Raw genomic sequence first — 7025 nt, 5'->3', positions numbered from 1 at the left:
AGTATCTACCCCCAGTACACACCTCCTCCAACAAGGCCATGCCTCCTAATCCTTCTCAAACTGTTCCATCACCCAAGGGAACTGTCTGTATCATAAACAACTTTAATCCTTTTCTGGCTACCGCTTTAGCTTACACTGGATTTGTTTGAAAAAGATGTAGAAAGTTGACTATAAACTTTCTTGTCCATTTTTATTCATTTATTTATCATCGTCATCGTCATCTTCGTTGTCACAAGGTTTCTCTGTGTTAATGCCCTGGCTGTCCTGGAACTGCTTTTGTAGACCAGGCTGGCCTTGGACTCTCAAGTGCTGAGATTAAAGGAGTGCCCCACCATGCCCAGTTCCTGTCCGTTTTTGAAAATAATATTTCCCATATAACAAGGTCGATGTAGTTTTGAGTCATTTGGAAAAAAATAATTATCAAGCCAGTAAAGGAGACTGCCACCAAGTCTGATGACTCTGGGTGGTTCCCTGTGACTCATATGTTGGGTGGAGAGAACCACTTCACCCAGATTGTCCCCTTTTTTCACATGTGTTCTGTGGCGTGTACAAACACACACACACATACACACAAACACATATACCTTCACACAAAACAATTTTAAAGAGCAATTAAAAAACAGTTTTCAAATGTTGGTGAGGAGAAAGGAAAGGGAGAAAGGGAAAGGACATGTGAAGAAATGTTCAAAGACTGAACGAGCAACCATTTTCAATGCTTTATCCCAAGTTAAACAACACACATAGGGAAAACTCAGCAAGGAACTTGTTGGAGACATTTGTTTTTCCAAGGGAAAAACCGGTTTGGAGTAGGCCCAGAAGGACTGGGAGAGGGTGTGTGCACACAAAGTACACAGTCTTCTTTGCATGAATTTTACCATAAAAAAGAAAATAAATAGAATTGTAGGCGTCCAAAAAGTTAGGCGGTTGTTTCTGGTAAAAGGACCGGGGAGATGACAATTGTAGCTCTTACAGAGGACTCAGGTTTAGTTCCCACCACCCATGATGGCTCACAACTTTCTGTGATTCCAGTTCCAGAAGATCTAACACCCTCATCTAACCTCCAGAGGCACCAGGCATACATGTGGGACACATACGTACTTGTAGGTAAGACACATTAAAATAAAATAAATCTTATTTTTTTAAAACAATATGTAAATATAGCACATGCATGAAGCTGGGGGGAATTTTCCAGCACTGAAAGAAATAAATCAGGAGAGCGTGGGTGGAATGTGTGTATAAATGGAAGAGGTTGGGACGGGGCCCTCACTTGTAGGAGAGCCACTCGGTGATAGGAAGAAGACAGTATAGGGGCCAGGTATATAGGTGGACGCTGCGGTAAGAGCCAATGGCTTCTGACTGTCTCTAACACAGGCTGTTTAATTGCATGCTATGACTTTTCATTTCACTGAACGTTGTTTAGGTGTCAAACACACATGCTATAATTGGTATAAACATGACGGGGAAAGTCCCTTTGCTTGCAAAAGGAACTTTTGCAAATAAATATTTGTGGTTTGGTAAGTGCTATCACGAAGACGCTCGAAAATGCTACAGAGGCTAATTCTGAGAAACATGGAACTTTCAGCATGTGTAAGCATGCGACCGGGACCAGTGTCTTAGAGTCATTGTTCTGAATCAGTAGCTTTTCAATTCTACACAATCAGATGTTAGCAGTGAGAGAAACATTGCCCTCTGAGACAGATAAGTAAATGCTATATTTGGCCTTTGGTCAGCCTGAGGTTTCTATAGAAAAACTTGCCTAAAGGTGTGAATATTTGAGATCTCTGGTCCCAGGCTCTGCATGTTGCATCTCAGTAGCAGACATAGACCTGCTTCCAGACAGAACTCCGTTCTTTTTCTTTAATTTATATAAGTACACTGTAGCTGTCTTCAGACACACCAGAAGAGGGCATTGAATCCCATTACGGATGGTTGTGAGCTACCCTGTGGTTGCTGGGAATTGAACTCAGGACCTCTGGCAGAGCAGTCAGTGCTCTTAACTGCTGAGCCATCTCTCCAGCCCCAGAACTCGGTTCTTAAGTTAAAGTTTTTCAAATACTTTTTTTGTATGGATTTTAACCCTTCCTTTCTTTTTTGCCTCTTATTTTTAAAAAAGTTTTTTTTTAATGTGTATGAGTGTTTTCCTACATTTATATCTATGTATCACATGTGTGCCTAGACCTAGCAGGAGCCAGTTGTGAGCCAGTTGTGGTTCAGACAGTTGTGCATGCTGGGAATTGAACCTGGGTCCTCTGGAGAAGAAGCACATTCCCTTTAACACTAATACATCTCTTAACGCCTCCTTTTGTTCTGAGACAGGGCCTCATGCACCTGAAGCTGGGGTCCAGCTTGCTGTTTTGGTAAGGGAGGCCTTGAACTTCTGATGCCTTGCATCTATTTCCTCAGTCCTGGGATACTAAACCTACCATGGAAACAGAACCTCACACTTGCTTAGAAGCACTGGGCCCTGGCTCCAACCCCCTTAGGGTTTTTAGTTTGTTTTGTTTTGTTTTGTTTTGTTTGTTTGTTTTGTTTTGTTTTGTTTTTTTTGGTTAGGTGGTGAAACTGAATAAAAGACTTGGGATGTAGCTCTTGCACAGGATACCTAACACCATATGCTGAAGCTCCAGCACAAACAAACAAAAGAGAAATTAAAAACATTTAAGACAGGTGTGATCATACGTGCCCATAATCTCAGCCTGTAAGAATTGAAAGTAGGAGGACTAGGCATTCAAGGCTAGCCTGGGTTACATAATGAGTTGTTTGCTAGCTGAGGCTACATGAGACTCCGCCTCAAAGATCAAAACAGCAATAATACGTGAAATAAAAATGAGGAACTCATGAACGATTACTTAAATATTTACAGTGGGCTTGACTTTTAAACATCGTTGTGTTTTATGCATACATACAGCTTAAGGTTTCAGGCATAGGAACATGAGGTCCATTCTCTTACAAGTCACTGTTAGGACATGAATCATTCACCTAGTGATTTTCATCTCACAGTCTGTTTTCTGCGCACTGAGATGGATCCAGAAACAAAATTCACAGTCAGCTTCATGCGGCTGCACTCTGGCTCTCCTCATGTCACAGCTTCCCGTATGTTCTATAAGTGATGGTAGGAGAGGCGCAGCAGATGTGCACCACAGCTCCAGGAGTCTAGAGTGGGAGAGATGGGTCTGTAGTGGATTGACAGCTTAAGGAGGCCCATCTCCTGGAGACACTATTTTTTTTCCTTCCTGCTCCCAGCTTTTGCCCAAAAATCAAACTGTCCTTTTAGAAGAGGGAGAGATGGCTGTGCGGGGTAGATATGCTTGGCCCAGAAAGTGGCACTATTTGCGGGTGTGGCCTTATTGGAGGAAGTGTGTCACTGGGGCGGGGGGGGGGGGGGTGCTTGGAGAGCTTCCTCCTAGCTGCATGGATGCCTTCTTCTCCTGTTTGCCTTCGGTACAAGAGGTTGAACTCTCAGCTCCTGCTGCACCATGCCTGGGTGCAGCCATGTTCCTGCCTTGATGATAATAGGCTGAACCTCTGAACCTATGTCCTTATAAGAGTTGCCTTGGTCATGTTGTCTGTTCACAGCAATGGAAACCCAAACCAAGACAATGGCTATTCAGAAAACCTTTCTTTTCAAATACTTATTACAGTCAAGACAATCCTCTGAAATCCAGACTCGCTTAGTTGTGGAAGAAAGTCTCTTCCGCTAACACTTGAATAAGAGCTGACTCTGTGGTTATAACAAAGTGGACAGATTCATGTTTGACCGCAAGACTCGACACACTGAAGATAAAGTAAAAACAAAGAAATAGCAACAAACAATATTGCTGAAAACCAAGATGTTTTTAACATTAGAAAATTTACATTGTCTTTTAAAGATGGCGTCTTTTTAGAACACTTCCATATGTGCAGTATCCGTGCCCATGTGCACTTGAGCTCACCAGGGTGAATGTGTCCGCACAGTCACAGCCACATGTGGTTCTAAGTGACTTCGTACCCCAATGAGCTGATGCTCAAGCGCCTCCATTAATAGTAAGTATTTAAGTGCTGTCTCACTCCTCAGTGGCTCTCTCCAACCGAAATGCTGAATTCAAGGCACTAATCTAATATTTAAAATGGCAATTTGCCAACTTTTATAAACTCAGATGTCTTTTTTTCCTTATCATCAGGCATAAGTATTATGAAAACCCAAAGGAATTATGAAGCCATATGAACTTTATACTTCAAGAATAGCACAATAAGGAGGGGCCGCACACTGCATTGTTAGAGCAACCCACCCCACCTCCAAACCCAACGACACTGAGCCAGCTATGGAGTCAGTGTGAAGCCTCAGCTTTGGGCTCTCTTGGACATTTTTTGCAGCTGCAGCAGTGCCTACCATAAAGCCCTCTCTTGCTTCCACTAGAAAGTCAGTCGTTGGCATCAGCACCCTGTAACCAGGGCGTGTAGAACCTGGCACACTCCTCTCCAGCTGCCTCATAGGCTCTGCTCCCATGGTGGCAGCAATGTGCCTCTTTGCACTCTCAGGTGTTCTGTCCTCAACTCTTTGTTTAGAATGAGAAGGAAGCACGTCTCCCCTAACATCACCTGAAGAGTACGGCATGCAGGAACATGGCGTAAGTCTTTTTCCTTTCTAGCTGCCCTTGGAATTCCCCTCAGAAAGTTGCTGGGAATGCAGTCTCAGGGGTCTGTCCAAAGGCTGGGTGAGAACACAGAACCTGCATGGTGACTGGGACATGGTCATGCAGCACCTGCCTACCTTCTATTCCCTCTGCCCTCCTATACCCCCCCCCAGCCCACCATTTTCAATCCCTTCTCTTGTGTGCTGTATACATTTGTGAAGAAAGCCAAGTTTCTATATAGGCTTATAAAACAAAACCTACCCTTCACTGAATTCTTGTATTTTCCCTCAGTTACCATTTAGGTCTGCTTTCTCCAAACAGCTAAACTTCTGGAAAGACTAATCAATACTTTTCCACACATCCACACCAGCCATTCTTTTCTCAGTACATTATAATGTACATTATAATCTGGATTTTTTGCCCCACCCTATAATCTAGATTTGAATGAGATAATACTTGTAAACGTTATAAATCCTCCTAAAAGTTATAAATAACCTTATTGACGCAGTGAGTGGTTAATTCACAGTCCTTATGAACATTTGGTATGTTTGACTACATCCTCCTTTCGGGGATATTCTTTGACTCTGGCTTCTATGACATTGCATTTTTTTGAACAATAAAGACCTCTTAGCCTCATTAGTAGGGAAATAAAAACCAGATTTTGCATTAGCATAGAGCTCACTCAGAAGGACTTCTACTTCTTTTCTTTCTTTTTTTTTTCCCAGAAAAAGAACACAAAATGTTTTATATGCCAAAAGCATGTAAATATTAGGCTTCTGTCTTGTAATTGCTCACTGTATAGTCTATGATCTTTATAGTGATTTCTTTATAATGACTTCTATGAACTAATAAGGCAAAATACCTACCCTCATAGAACACAAATGCAAATACATTGAATCCTTGTTTATATATATATATATATATATATATATATATATATATATATATATGATGAAGTATATATAGAAAAGTACCCAAAGTCAAGCTCTAGCTTCTAAATATGTATGAACAGGCAAGTGTGTTCCCCCACATACATATGCAGGGCACACACAAATGCAACAATAACAATTGCAATTTTAAATTCTAAAAGTCCATTCAGCACTGGAGAGAGGACTCAGCAAGTCACACAAGTCTTACAGCCTGAGTCTGATCTCTGATCCCAAGGTGGAAGGAGAGAACTGACTCTTGAACAACTTCCTCTGACCTCCACAAAGTGCTGTAGCTCACATCACATCACATCACACACACACACACACACACACACACAGAGAGAGAGAGAGAGAGAGAGAGAGACAGAGAGAGAGAGAGAGACAGAGACAGAGACAGAGAGACAGAAAGAGAGACAGAGAGAGAGAGAGACAGAGAGAGAGAGACAGAGAGAGGGGGAGGGAGGGAGGGAGGGAGGGAGGGAGAGAAAGAGACACACTAATAAAAATTAGGTCACTGAAGTCAAGAAGAAATTCATTAGGTTGCTTGAATTTATATGAATTAAAGAATACTGTGAGATGTTCCTTTATAATGGCTTCACAGTAATGTCTAACAGGCTAACAAGTCTGGTGCGATAGCTCAGAGACTAAGAACACTTACTGCTCTTCAGAATAACTGGGTTCAATTTCCTACACCTTCATCAGGTAGCTTACATCTACCTGTAACTCCAGTTCCTGTACCCACACATGGTACACATAAACTCATGCCACCACACACATGAACAAAACTAAATAAATACTCAAAAACAAATAAAGTGAAGTCTGAAAACCAAAGGTAATGTCTGAGAGGTCAGAATGGGTTGATACCTCACTGGATATTTTCTCAATGAAGATATCTGAAAGAGTGTTTGTTAAAGACTCTTCCAGGGATGTCTCTATTCCTCTCAGCAAGCAATGGCAGATGGAAGAAATACTTCCATCAAGTCTAGCTTGGTGAACAACTGAGCTTAATTAAAGTTACTTTCAGCATCATGGACAGCTTGCCATCTATGCCTCTTAATAATAAATTGCTGTCCCAAGCATATATACCCAGTTATGTATCTTTGAGGAAAGGATGTGCCTCCAAGCTCTTGCTGCTTCAGGAGGGCGTGTTCATGGAAGCAATCTTGTGAGGGTCTCCAGTGGGTACCCCACAGCTGCTCTGATCTCAAGGATGGAGCACAAGGCTTTCAGGCCTGAGCACAGAGTTCCACATCAGTATTGCTTCAACTTAAACTAAGAAGAATGATTTCTGGTGATCTCCACATTCACGGTGTCGTGCCAAGGGTCTAAGATGGTTAACAGATCCTATAGCCTTTCTCCATTAAATGGGCGTCAGCTTCCAGGAAGACTTCAGAGCTCACCCAAGTTGTGTTTGAGTTATTCTGTTGTATCATTGCCCACATTATCAAAAGATTCAATAACCTTTAAATGTCAGCACAACTGC

This window comes from Grammomys surdaster, unplaced genomic scaffold (genome assembly GCF_004785775.1).
Source record: "Grammomys surdaster isolate TR1022 unplaced genomic scaffold, NIH_TR_1.0 372, whole genome shotgun sequence".
NCBI lineage: Eukaryota > Metazoa > Chordata > Mammalia > Rodentia > Muridae > Grammomys > Grammomys surdaster.
Note: the sequence above shows the minus strand (reverse complement) of the source record.